This window comes from Corvus moneduloides, chromosome 10 (assembly GCF_009650955.1).
Source record: "Corvus moneduloides isolate bCorMon1 chromosome 10, bCorMon1.pri, whole genome shotgun sequence".
Lineage (NCBI taxonomy): Eukaryota > Metazoa > Chordata > Aves > Passeriformes > Corvidae > Corvus > Corvus moneduloides.
Window position 1 is genome coordinate 27,239,322 of NC_045485.1, and position 14,016 is coordinate 27,253,337.

At 47.0% G+C, this 14,016-nt stretch overlaps 1 long non-coding RNA gene across 1 annotated transcript; it reads left to right on the top strand.

Annotated features, from left to right (window-relative positions):
- Positions 1–268: 268 nt before the first annotated feature.
- LOC116449013 lies at positions 269–10,939 on the top strand. The gene is made up of 2 exons (XR_004242191.1): positions 269–5,726; positions 7,756–10,939. It is a non-coding gene; the product is annotated as an uncharacterized LOC116449013 (long non-coding RNA).
- The last annotated feature ends 3,077 nt before the right edge of the window (positions 10,940–14,016 follow it).

Genomic DNA, 14,016 nt, shown 5'->3' on the forward strand with positions numbered 1-14,016 from the left:
CGGGCCGGGCCGGGCTGGGCGGCGGGGGAGGGCCGGGGAGGGCCGGGCAGAGCCGCCCCGCTCGCACCACCCGCTCCCAGGGCCGCTCCCGCGCTGCTCCGGCCGCGCCCGCCCCACCTGCGGCTCGGCTGGGGGCGGGCGGAGCGGCGCTTCCGCCGCCGGCACAGCCCCTGCGCCTGCCGGGGCCGGGCTGTCCGGGCCCTTCCCCTACCCCGCGCAGGTAGCGGGGCCCGCGGGGGGTCCCGGCCGTGCCTGGGGGCCGCGGGGGGAGCGGGGTGGGGCCTGCCGGGAGCAGCCGCGCGTTACCGCGGGGTTGGGCGAGGAAAGCCGCGGGCAGGACGGGCAGCGCTTCCCCGGCCTCTGCGGTTCCCAGCAGCGACAGCCCCGGGCTTTCTGAGGCAGGGATCCGCAAGTGGCCTCCCGGAGAACGTGTTTGATTTTAGCCTGGACGCGGGGCCATGGCGGCAGTCGCGGGCGGCAGTGCGGTGTGCAGCGGCTGTGCCGGCCCGGGCGGAGACCCCTGTGCCCCTGCACCTGCTCGTTCATTAGAAGCACCTGGCCGGCTGGAGCTGCCCTGGTGCCTGCCAGCGAGCGGGGAGAAAGCTGGGAAAGGAGGGGCTTTGTCGTAAAAAAATGAACATAGACAGTGAATCTGCTGGGAATTCTGACAAACTACATCACCCTGAAAAACCTGTGTCTGTCAAAATGGTGAAACTTAGCTGTGACTTTGGGACAACATACAGCTCAAACATACATCAAAGGAGAACAAAGTAGATTTTAAAAAGCCAAACAAAAGATATGCTCGTGTTTCTGTGCCAGGACGCGAGCTCTGCCCACTCCAGCAGACCAGCCAAGGATCCCTGCACTCCCAGGAGGGGAGAGCTTCAGCACAAGAGTACTAAAATAAAGTGACACAGACATTTTTCTGCTCTGTTACATTCAGTAGTAATTACAATATGCCTTTATTTTGCTATCCGCTCCTTTGCAGTTAAAATCTGCCTCTGCTTCCACTGGAAAAAAATAAGGATCCCTATGTTTTAAAAGCCATCTTGTCACAGCACAGGGAGCATTTACATGAGGAATTAGCACCACTATGAAATGCCTCATTGGCTAGGAATGTAAAATACAATATCGAATGCTTCCCTAGTACTGAATCCTAAAGCTGGACTGTTTGTCAGGTTTCCCTCAAACGCATGAAAGGCAAACTCTAGGTGTGATTGTGTTCCTGTGTAATGAACACCTCCGTCCGGACTGGCAGAGCAGCGATAGCTGGAGTGTTCGGAGATGCTGGAGGACTCAGCGCGAGGTGGCTCCTGTGAGCCCTGCCCTGCAGCCACGGTGTGAAACAGCCGGGTCGTTCATCTCCGAGTGACCCGCAGGAAACGCCGCAGCTGCGGCAGGGAGGGCTTTGCTGGCAGGGCAGTGCCCCGCACCTGCCGGGAGCGCACTTGGCTTTCTTTACTGCAAGGTGCAAACGTGGCTTCTCGGCGGAGTTGAACTGGAAGCAATGCCCAGAGCTGCACACACAGGGATGGGCTAGCGCAGCGCTGGCTGCTGAGAGCTGGACACCTCCTGGGGGTGGAGAAGAGAGTTCTGGGGCGTGCTCAACAAAATGACTTGCTTATTTAAGGATGGGCAACCACTTAGGCTCCTGGCTGAACTTGAAGGGAGAAGGGACAGAAAAAAGATTGTTAGATTTGTAATTGTCCTCTCCATACTTGCAAGACTTGAATTTGCCAGATTTCATATATCACTGAATCGGGGAAAAAAAAATAATCAGAGTAGATTGAAAGTAATTCCTTATCTTTTTAAATATGTGGAAAAAATAATTTATACTGAATCTGTTCAACAATCAGAAAAAAATATAGAGGAAAATGTAAGGACCAGCCAACCCTGCGTACATGCACTTACTCAGATGTATTATTAATTCTTCTGCCAGGAGAACCCAATAAAACAAAAAATCTTGCTAAGAATCAAATTAAGCAACGCACAAAGAAATTAAAATGAACAAATGTGTATGGCCACAAATGAGATGAGACTGCAAATTGCCACTTCAGCTTCAAACAGCCAGAGCTGAAGGGAGAAGCTACAGGCAGAACCTAAGATGCTGGTTTAGTTGTCGCTTGGGATTTCACAATGGATTATTTCTAAAATTATCTCTCAACTTTCCACATGAAATTGCCAAGGAATTGGATACACTTGCAGCATATTACTTAACTCATAAATCCTAATTATTAATAATCGAGGTAATCAGCTTTTACAAGATTATTCTCTTGCACATACTTATTCACTGTGCTGCAATTGCAGGAGTAATTTTGATTCCTAAACAGCCACTTCAGTGTTCCATTTCATACAAAGTAGAAGAGAAATAAAACCTTACAATAAAATTGCCATCGTAAGAAAAGTAAAATCAACTCTGTAATTTAAGAGAAGAAAGAAATGTAAACATGGTTATTAAGCCCTCCTACAAAGCCAGGTCACTGTGAAATCACTGAGGCTCTTGTGTAGCAGTGCCCAAACCTGAGCTGCTCAGAGCCCAGGCAGGGCAGCTTATCCTTCCCTAGGGCCAGATCCCTGCCCAGCGTAGAGCCTGGAGTGCTGCACCCTTGGGAAGGGGGGCAGGAACCTGCAGGGAAGCTTTCCACCCATCTTCACAGCACTGCAGTTAACCCAGATATTGACCTTGAGCATTTATGAGGGAGAGTTTTAAGTGAACCTCCCATTTCCCAGCCACAAGACCTAAAAGCTGGTGTCAGGAATTGGCACCAAGCCAGAAGCATTTCAATACCTGCCTGCAGCCAAATGCTCCGTGATATCCAGAAGCCCACGTTTATCATAACCAGCATGAGGCAGGTGGAGGTTCGAGGGTGTGCACAGTTCAGTGGGGAATGTGGTTATTGCCTGAAAATCTACCAAGGAAAATGGAGGACTATTCATCTTCTCCCTGCATCCACATCAAAAGCACGCTTTGCCTCTCTGTGCAATCAAAGAGCAAAACCAGCAGTGAGACCTGGCTTTATGACCCAAATGCTTCACGTCTCAAACACAGTGCTCACTGTTTGTGTCCTGTAGGATAGTTTTTAATCAGTGCAATCAGTGTCATACTCTACATATTTTAGGTCTATGAAATACACCATTTTCTTCTCTCCAAATCAGTACAGCAGAATGGTATCTTGTCGCTCAGAACAAATGAGAGATTCTCTCAAGATGACAAGCCCACGAGTAATAGTCAGATTAAACATAGCTTTGGAAAGGTTACAGGGTTGAGTGCATACTTTTGTGTAAGATCTTAATGTAAAAATCAGATTTAAATGTTCATGCAGTAATTTACAGGAGATGTAAAAAAGACTCAGAATCGGGACTGTACTTTCTGGCAAAGAAGAAAAAAGGAAGAAAAGTCCTTGGACACTTTGTATGTTCAAGTTCAGAACCATTTCACATGTACTGTCCAGCTGCAGGCTGTCTCTGGTGTGTGCTGGGCATTAGCTCTTCAATCCTGCAAACACCTGGAGGTGTTGGGCAAACACCTGTAATTCAGTGCTTCTAACTAAACTGACTTATTCTGTTTGTGGTGTCAGTACTTCTTAACCCACTTTGATCAGTTCTCTCTATCCCCCAGCCAGTTTTGGGGTGTCAGGAGGTGTGGAGCAGAGTCTGTGCCGTGGAAGCTGCAGCCAGGAGAATTCCCGTGCGTGTGCTGTGAGCTGTGTTTCTTTGGAACCTTTCCCAAAGCCAGGTCCTGGCCATGCCCTGCAGCTTCAGCGCTGTGCAGGTGACCCTAGCTGCTGGTTGGGGCCCGATCCCCACTGCCTCCAGCCGCCCCAGGGGCATTCCCAGCACATCCGTCCCCTCTGTGCCTCCCAGGGAGGGGAGGGCTGGAATGGCTCCAGGGGAAGTGCCCAGCTGCCGGTTAATCCCCGAAGGAATCGCTGTACATCCCGTCTGTATTAACTGCCAGCTAGGGAGCAGCAATATAAATAACATTCTTTCTAACTCCTCTGTTTCCCTGGCTGTTCACAGGCAGCTAAAGAAGACCCAGCCGTGCTCGGCTCAGAGCAAGTCTCGGTCCCAGAATTAGCATGCAGGGGGAATAAGGCTCCTTCTGTCCCACAAAAACCCTCCCTAAGCACAGGAGTGACAGGGGTCAGCACAAGCAAAGAAAAGACGAGATGTCAGTGTGACAGAGCCAGGCACTGGTGAAATCCTTCTGTCACTGGTTTCGCTGCTTTTGCAGGGACATGAACCAAGGGAGTGGAGCCTCTTTCCAATGCAAGTAGCAGGATTTTCCCATGGAGGACACAGTTACTCCAGCAACACAGGCAGCCCCACAGCACTGCCAGCCACAGCACTCAGGAAGGGTCGAGCCTTCCAACCTCCTGCCCCCTCTTTCTTTTCTCTACAACTGTATGTAGGCTGTGAGAGACTTTACTCTGAACACTGCCAAATTTTAGCTGTAAATCAATCCAAGATGGCAGAAGACATTTAATTATTCCTATTTTCCTCTTAATTGTTTTTTGCTGCTGCTAAAATATTCAGCAATAACAGAAAGCTTTGCAGCATTAACTAAAAGCTTTTAGGGGAAAACCACATCTCGTACTGCAGGAATAAAGGACCTGGTAATGCCCATGGAGCATCAAATTTGAAACAAGATGCTGTTTTACTGCTAAACTGGGATGAAAAGAAAAAGAGTAAGAAAGAATGTGTACCCAAGAAACACAACTGAGGACTGAGGTACTGCTGCTTCTGTCACTCTTGTCATGGAAGTTATAAATTCTTGTCTATATTATTGTAAAAATAATTTTGTATTTGCTAATATTTAGACTGATATTACTTGTTTTGCGGCTGATTTACCAGCACTATTTCCTGATCCTGTCTCTTCCTTTAGTGCCTCAGAGGTGGGTGCAGAGATTGTCTCCTCTGTGAGAGAAGGAGGGTACCTGGCAGCTCCATCATTTATAGAGCTGATTGGGAATTTTCCAGCAGGAAGTATTTGAGATTTCAATATGTTAACCAAATTTTGTGTGTATTTCATATTTTGATGCGAAAAACATTTCCTGCCTTGTTTGAATTACATGTCCTTCTTTGATTTTCCTTTTAATTTTCCAACACAATTTATATCTCCCAACACTTTCACCAGTAAAACTCCCACAGGCTTCAGGGTAGATAATCAGGTCCAATAGGATTAGGTCAGTCTAACAGTAAAGTAGGAAATTTCTGTCAAAGGTTATCAAACTTTCCAAAAGTTACACCTATTTCTAATTTTTGTTCAGTGAATATGAGGTGAATCTGAATATTAAAGGAGAATTGTGAAACTGGGAAGTGTGTCCCTTCACCTCCAGTTTAGTTATATACATTCTTTTTTCCAGTTTTACAATTCCATTTTGAAATTCTGACAGTGAATTTCCTCTCAGTAATTCAAAGACCATTCTTTCCACAGGAGAACAGTTAAGAGAAAGTCCTAGAAAATATAGATAAAACCTCTTTAATCTGAGCACTGTAGTTCATAAGATGTTGCTATTTAAAGAGTTTGCAGGATTTCAAACATCTCCTAACAAAAAGATGGCACTGCTTGCCATAGCTGAAGACTTTTTGTGGTTGCCATTAGAAACTCAAGCAAGCTGGGAGCCAGCACGGACAGTCTGTGCAGCTCAAGGATGGATTGCTGGGTCTGCTTTGTTCTCCCTTTGTGCACAGAAATGCCTGAGCAAGTGACAGGGGGACAGGGGGTAAGTCTCCAAGGAGCTGCTGCTTATTCCCTAAGTTTGGTTGCTGCTGGTTTTTTTTGGTGTGGTTTTGTTTTTGTTTTTCCTTAAGGAATGAACATTCTGCCCATACAGAAATTTAAAAAAAAAAAAAAAGAAAAAGAGAACCCCAATGTTTTTTATTTGTTTCCTTATTGATAGGCAGTAATTTCTGTGTGTGGTACATCACTGCCACTGTTTGCAGTGGGAGCAGGAGAGTCAGCTGTTCTCAGCCCCTCTCAGGCTGTGGCTCCCCAGCCCCTGTGGTGTCCCTGGGCTTGGCCAGCCCTGCCCTTCCCGGGAGGTTCCAGGTACCCACTGCTGACTGGCCATCCTGGGGGCTCCACAGGCCCCTCGGACTCTGCAGACGGGGCAGCTGCTGTGAACAAACCTGACTCTCTCAGGTGAGATACATGAGCCCCAGGGAATGGCTTGCCTTGATTGCATGGCTCACCTCAGTTCTAGTTGACAAGGTAGAGATCAGTCAGAGGTTGGACTCCATGATCTTAGTGGTCTTTTCCAACCTAACTGGTCTTGTGATTCTGTAATTGGGGTGATTTTAGAAATGCTGAACCTGATTTAATTTCAAACAACTGATTAACATGCAGTTATGTGCCAGATTTCCCCTTTGCTGCATTGAAATGCTGGAATTTTATGAATGCCATAGCAACAGAATCAGAAAGGGAGGAAATCTGGAGTGCGAGGCAGGGAAGCTTGTGTCTGTTTTTCTCTAATGAGCTGAAGCTCTGAAGTGTGCCTTTCCCCCTTAAATTCCAGTTTCCCATTTGTACTCCCCACAGCCAGACTCCACGCCTCACTTGGCTGTAGTCCTTCAGTGGAAACTATGCATGGATGCATGCAGAGCCTGGGCCTGCCAAGGGCTGGGGGACTTTCATTACTCACTTCTACAAGCCCGGGGTTTGGGCTGCATTAGGCCTAATTGGACCTAAATACCCACGAGTTTGACCGAATTCCCTGATCTGCTTAGCGAGAGGCCTCTCTCACATTTCCCCGTTCCCCCTGCTCCTTTCCTAAACATTTTGAAAAACTGGCACTTCTCTTACTATCTTTTCTCTCCAAGCTATTAAAAATGTTCCTAGTTCAACTCTGCTCCTACTAATTAGCTCAACTACATTTTAATTAGTGGGATTTGATCTGCTGTTGGACGTGCCAAAATTCAACACTATGGTTTCTCTAATCGCAGTTTCTTCAGTTGTCTCCTTTCCAGTCGGAGCCAAGCTCTGATTTTCTAGAAGTCACTTCAGTGTTCTTCTCATTTGGAAATAATTTCTGTCATATCATCTAAGTCCTTTTTTCATCCTTCACCTTACCGTGACTTATTTCCTGACCTACCACACAGAACAGGGTAGAAATTCTAGACCTGATAGGTGCAGTGCTGAGGAGGACAAAAGGAGAGGGGGTGTGTAAACGAGGATATTGCAGGAGAGAAAGGCCCTTCAGCTGGAACAGCAGCACGTCAGGAGTAGTGAGAGTCTGAGAATTCATACAGCACTTCTAACAAGACTGAAAAGAGAGAGAAGAGGGGGGTAGAGACACTCACTGAGCCAAAACCAGATTCCCAAAAGAAAGGAACTCTGGTTTCAAAAGGAGGGGGAAAAAAGTAGTAGATAGAGCAAGTCCTGCTTTGCCAAGGCCTCTGATGCAGCAGCATGGCCAGTGCACTCTGCCTGTGCAGTAAATCTGGCTGAGACCATTCATTTTATCAGTGAAATAAGTCCCCAGAGACAACACAATTTTATTGCTTTTTAGTTGGTTTCAAAATTAGTCACAGGCTGATTTCATTCCTTAAATCAAACTGAAGGTGATCAAGACCTTGCAAAAGGCTTTCTTCCAGAGAGGCAGGGCTGCACCCAAAATAAGCAGAACCCTTGCCCAGCATCACTGCCATGGAGAATAAACTGGTTTATAAATGTTAATAAAGAGTTTAAATGTTTTTCAAGTTACTCTGACAAAACTTGGCACGAGAGCCATGCAGAATGATTTCTTCCCGCAGATCAGCTGGCCAGCCTGGGCCCGGCACGGATCAGAGGCTGGGCAGAGTCCTTCCACATACTTTACCTAGTTGGGAAGAGCTGCAACAGGCAAGAGCCTCTCTCGGAGCATGAGGACACACCGAGCTCCGCTGGCTTTGCAAAGGCCTTACAAGTACCTGGAATGCGAAGGGACGGCAGCATCCCCGTGGTGGCCATGGAAACAAAAGAGGAGCTGCCCTGAATGGCCGGGACAGCAGCTCCCGTGTCTGCAGGATCCACCAGGCTGAGCAGCACCATCAGCGCTGCTGGCTGTCCCTGGCAGGGCTGGCTGTGTTCTCTGGGGAGCTGAGAAAGTCATCTGAAAGGACTGAACCCCCACAGTGCCTGCACAGCACAGCGACAGTGCTCTGTGGCCTTCCAAGTGATGAGAAGGAGCCTGTGGATTGTGATTCCTGTTACAGCACTGCTCCTATTTGTACATGGTCTTACTGTGCTTTGCATTTCATTTTTACAGGCTATTATTGCATATTTTGTGTGGAGGGCTTTTTAATGTTGAGTTACACTCCTCTGGGGTATAGAAGACAAAAGGTAGGAGTGGATTGAGATACCAGGCACGAAGCAAGAACATTTCTTTCTCAGAAAATGTTGCCTGGCTTCTTCCTAGCAAGTTCTGTGCTGCTAAATACCTCCGGATTCATCTGTGGTGTCAAAGTGCTTTTGTTTCATTTACAGTTTTACTCAGTTTCTCAGGAGATGAAAGGCAAACAAAGTGACTGAAAATGTTTGCAAATGCAGTCTGAAAGCAAGAGCAACCTTTTGTTTCATTGCTTGGAAACCCCAAAAAGAGAACTGCAAGGAGCAGTTTGCCTGTGAGACTCAGTGCTTCCTGTTCTTCTTGTTTCTACATGTTCTTTCTCGCTTAAGAATTTAGACAAATAAGAGGGACACAGCTTCTGGCATGCTCTGCCCCGGGGTGCTGAATTCAGCTGGCACTGCCCAGGCCCCGTTCAGCACCTCCCCGTGCAGTGTCAGTGCAGCCACGGATAACATTCCTTGGGAATGCTGTGATGCACTGCATGATCTCGTGTTTTTCAGTGATAAAAGCCAGACACTAGAAGGAAATAGAGAACACATTTTTCCCACTAAGACAGAAGAGAGAGAACATGTGTTACCAGCCAGTTTGCTCAGCTCAATACCTACTTGCTCTGTATCATAATTAATCAATTCTTCAAGTAGCAAAATAACCAAAATACATTATTTATTCATCTCACTGTGAGTTATATGGGCTCTTTGAACAGAGCAATTATTTTAAGCTCAGAGATACTAAAAATCAGATAGAACTGCTTTCATGAGGTGAACTCTCATGTTCAGAAGGGAGAGAATGTTCGTTTTTATCAAACAAGATTTTTTCCATCCAGATATTTCTGTGGATTTCCCTGGGTGCAGTTTTGCATGTACCTTCTGGGCTCCTGTGACTCGGCAACAACTGCACAATAAAGCTCCCAGAAAGGAATTTGGTCTGACAGTGCAGCGCGAGCTTGGCACAGCCCACACCTCTCCCATTGTGCAATGAAGGATTCTTAACGTCCCAGCTGCTTTGGAAATGCTCCTACAGGAGTTTGCTGATGTAGAATTAGCTTTTAAGCTAATGCCAAATATAAGTTTAAATCAGTATACCATAAAAATCAAGTTCCTGGTGTCCGTCTGGGATGTGAGGGGAGTCCTGCAGCAGCTTCAGCACTGACCTTAGGCCACTGAGGGAAACAGCAAAGTGCAAACCATCACCCATTAGAAACAGTGGAACAGCTTTTTTTATAGCTTCATTTTCTTAGTGGGATAAAAATAAATAATTTCTTAGAGGAACTAACGATCTGAAGAACAAAACACTAATTAAATGGGGTGTTTTCAGATCATGAAGCCATTCATATGCCTTAATGAAACAGGCACACAACCCTTCAACTTGTACCCTGATCCTCTTTACTTTGCTGTTGATGTTTAACTTGATTTCTATCCGTGGTAACATTCACTGCAGCACCTCAGGGCAGGAGGAAACTGAGTCTGGAACAGCCATTTTTTGCATTGCTGAAAGCCCTCAGCCCCAAAACATCACAAGAACTGGAAATACTCAGGTTCTGTCTGAAGGCAGAAACACTGACCAGAGACAACATCAGCCCCTGCTGTGTGTTTTAACCACTGCCCAGTGTCCCCAGTGCTGCAGGCCCCAGCACGGCACCCGGCTCCCTCCAAGGGCAGAGTCCAACCTTCCCAAGGGCAGAGTCAGACTCTCTGAGGGCAGAATCCAGCTTTCCCAAGGGCAGAACCCAGCCTTTCCAAGGGCAGAATCCAGCTGCTCTGAGGGAGGCTCCACAATTTTAACAGGTTTTGCCTGGAGCACAGGATGCAACAGCCTGCTGGGTGTCAAGCTACAGCCAGCCAGGGATTGAGAGTTTAAAAAAACATTCCCAAAGCTCCTGAGAATTCCAAGGGAAATATTTAAAGCAGAAGCAAGAGACATTAGAAAGGACAGACAGCTGCAGATGCTCTTATCCTTGTGAGTGAAAACCTAGGAATACTTGAAATACTCCAGATAGTTATGACTGGGCAGCAAACACCACAGCAAAGGTCTCTTTGTTTTAAGTAAACCATTAACAGGGCAGCCCAATCATAGTGATAAAAATATCACACTGATATTCTTGGACTAAACTCCCTCACTGTAACTGTCCATCCAAAACTAAAGCTGAAAAACTGAGATGCTTCCAATAGGGGGAAAAAACCACATAAAGAACAAACTCCTGGGACACAAAGTTTGGAAAGCTGATCATTGAAACACAGGAGGTTTACTAGAAGTATGTTGTATTACAGCAAAGGAGGTCTGCTCTAAAATTTCAGTCCAAAAATAGCCTTTCTCACGGAGTCCTACTCTGAGTGAAAACACAATATTAATATAAAATAATTAGAAACCTTTCTTTGTCCTTTGCACAGTCAAATTCTAATTCTTAATTACCCAACTGATTTAATCCATGGTTATGTTTTCAGAAAGAAAATTGTGTTTTAACAACAGTCCATACCTGGTTTCCTAAACTCCTTGCATTATTGCAGGAAGGATTTAGGTACCAATATATTTGGCGTTATTTACACTGCTCCTATTTTGAACCAAACAGGTTTGTGGAGGAAAAGAAAACTAATAAAAATAAGTGTTTCTCAGTTGTCCTGTCCTTTATGTCACCACGTGCACGGGTCAAACACAGCAAGGAAATAAGTCTTCAGTTTTTATGTCGAGTTCTATACCCCCAGTAAACTGATATGGAAAGGGAGAAGGTAAAGATAAGGAAGCCCTTTTTTTCCAGTCTCACCCATCTCAGTCCTGCAGGACCTTTCATTTATAAACTCCATACAAATAATTTCTTCCCACCATGCTTCAATTAATTGCACAGTTTTGAACAAATTAGAGCATCAGCTGGTAGCCCCTCTGCTCCTGCACAGGTCGTGTCTGTTTGACAAGATCAGCCTGGACTGTCCCAAATCTGCTCATTCACCTTGTTTTCATAAAGCACAATTGTAGTTCTTTCCTTCCTTGGCAGAAAGCTCAACAGAAGTACAGCCATTATCCATTAAAAACATTAAATCACATTTGTAGATGTGAGTCCTTGGCTCCATCCCTGCCATGGGAATCTCACTGATGTGCTAACATAGGCCTTGCTGGCAGCCCTCACCCTGCTCAGGAGAGGCCACTGGAGCCAGGGACAGGACAATGTCCCCATCCTGATTCTGGCAGCAGAGTCAAGGACAGGGTAAATCCCCCATCCTTACTCTGTCAGTGTTTAAGGGAAATGTGGCCACAGTTCACACCAAGGGTGCTACACCTTACATTAATAACTGTGCATTCAGCACAGGAACAGGGAGGAGGGATGCATTATTTGGGGCTGAATATGGAAACACTGCGTTTATTCTTCACACTTCCATTAAGGAATTCCTTGAGTATTTTAGGCACATTATTAGATATCTCTGTTTATATGTACAAGTGGACATCTTGTTTTCCCTAGAGAAAACAGAGCAAGAGAAAGGCACGCAGAGAGGGCCAGGGACAAGGCCAGTGCCACGGCACTGGAGATGCCCCCAAAGCTGAAAGGGCAGAAGCAGGCACATCCCATTAAACAGGAACAGGGCTGCTGCAGAAGCAATGAAGGGTCTGTATGGAAGGATCTGAGAGACCCTTCAGGGCTGTAAGAGCATTGGAAAGTCCACTGTGGAATGAGGGGGTCCCAGAGGGAAGCAGGGCTGGAAGGGGAGCTCTGTCTCTCCATTCCATTCCTCAGCTCTCCATCCAGGCCTGGTGATGAGCAAGGGAAGCTTAACGCAGGTTCTTTTCTTCTTTTAGCACATGGATTTCATTAGTCTCGTACCTGTGTGTGCTCATATACTCCCATAAACCTTCATTAAAAAATGAATCCCTCTGTGTCAGGTTCTTTTTCCCAGCCCTGCCTCTGCCCAGCTGTGCTGCCTGCCGGGGGTTTCCCAGAGCAGCAGCTCACGGACAGCCCGTGAGTATTCACAGCTGACCTGTCACTGACAAAGAGTCGGGGGTCCCTTTACCCTGGGGACTGTTCTCCATTGTTCCACTCCCTCCAAAGGGGACAGATATTTCTCTCATTTATGCAAAGGGAGGACAGGCAAATAATGAATCCCAAAATGGGTTGTTCCTTCAGAAGTTCCTAGTAACCAGAGGTGATGCCAGGATGGCTGTTCCCAAAATGCACCGAGCTTTGCACAGGGCTGCAGCACAGGACAGCAAATAGAAAGCAGCCACTGCTCACACATAAAAGCTTCTGTCAGGGCAAAAGAAAAGCTCAGCATGGTTTTAGTTCTGTATTTAAAAAATACAGTAGGGAAAGCCCTTCACAAAGCTAAGCAGAGGCAGGTGAGCTGGCAGCCCCACATTAACGAGCTTGGAACAGGCCCATTCCAAATCCATTAGGAGAAAGATTGCAAGATATTATTTTTAAAAGATCAGTTTCTCCACCAGGCCATGCACCATCGTTTCACTCACACACACTTCACATTTTGTCCATTCCCGTTTTCTATGGAGAAGTGAAAAGACTGTTCTGAGAAGCCAAAATGGAACAGAATAGATTTAAATGTGCCTTTGTGATAAACACTATTAAAGACTGTCCACTTAATAAAGAGCAAATTATAAAAGGAGTCCTTTTAAAAAAATAATCACATGTAGGGATCATCACTATGCTTCTCAAACAACTTAGGAATTATTTCATTCATTTCAATACCTATTAAGGGTAAGACAGAGAGCAGAAGTGTCCTGCCTTGAAGATTAGTTTATTTTATAAGTCACTGCTAAACAGACACTGTGTCTTCAGGGAGATGGATGAGATGGAACAAAACATGACTGGAAAGAGAATGTCCAAGACATGGAAAAACAAGTGAAGAACAGGCAGTTCCAACTTCTGTATTCACAGGCCAAACCCCAGTCAGTGAAAATGAACAGATGACTCAATCACTTTAGTAAATAAGGGCTCTGTTTGGACGTCCCCAGTTTGAGAGAAAGTTCCTGTCAGGCTCCTTGCTTTACCCTCTGCCCTGGATGCTGCAGTGCAGGGCTCTGCAGGGCAGCAGGATGAGCTCCAGCAGCAGCTGCAGGGCACCAGCACTGTCCCTCCTCTCCTGAGCACTGTCCCTCCTCTTCTGAGCACTGTCCCTCCTCTCCTGAGCACTGTCCCTCCCCTCCCCAGCACTGTCCCTCCTCTCCTGAGCACTGTCCCTCCTCTCCTGAGCACTGTCCCTCCCCTCCCCAGCACTGTCCATCCCCTCCCCAGCACTGTCCCTCCTCTCCTGAGCACTGTCCCTCCTCTCCTGAGCACTGTCCCTCCCCTCCCCAGCACTGTCCCTCCTCTCCTGAGCACTGTCCCTCCTCTCCTGAGCACTGTCCATCCCCTCCCCAGCACTGTCCATCCCCTCCTGAGCACTTTCCTTCCTCTCCTGAGCACGGCCCATCCCCTCCTCAGGGCAGACAGGGCCCTTTGTTGGGTGCAGGTGGCCCCGTGGTGGCCCAGGCCACAGAGCATTGTCCCCAGGCTACAGGAGGTGCTGTTCATGCATCAACCAAACCCAAGTTATGTGTGGAACAAGTCCTCTGAGTCTCATCCAGGGCCTGAGCCAGAGGACCAGACTTCCCTGGACCAGTGTCCAGAGGTGAGCGTGTGCCACTCTGTGCCACTCGCAGAGTGAGTGGCTGTGAGGGACCTCAGCCAGCAGTGCTGGGCACCGGG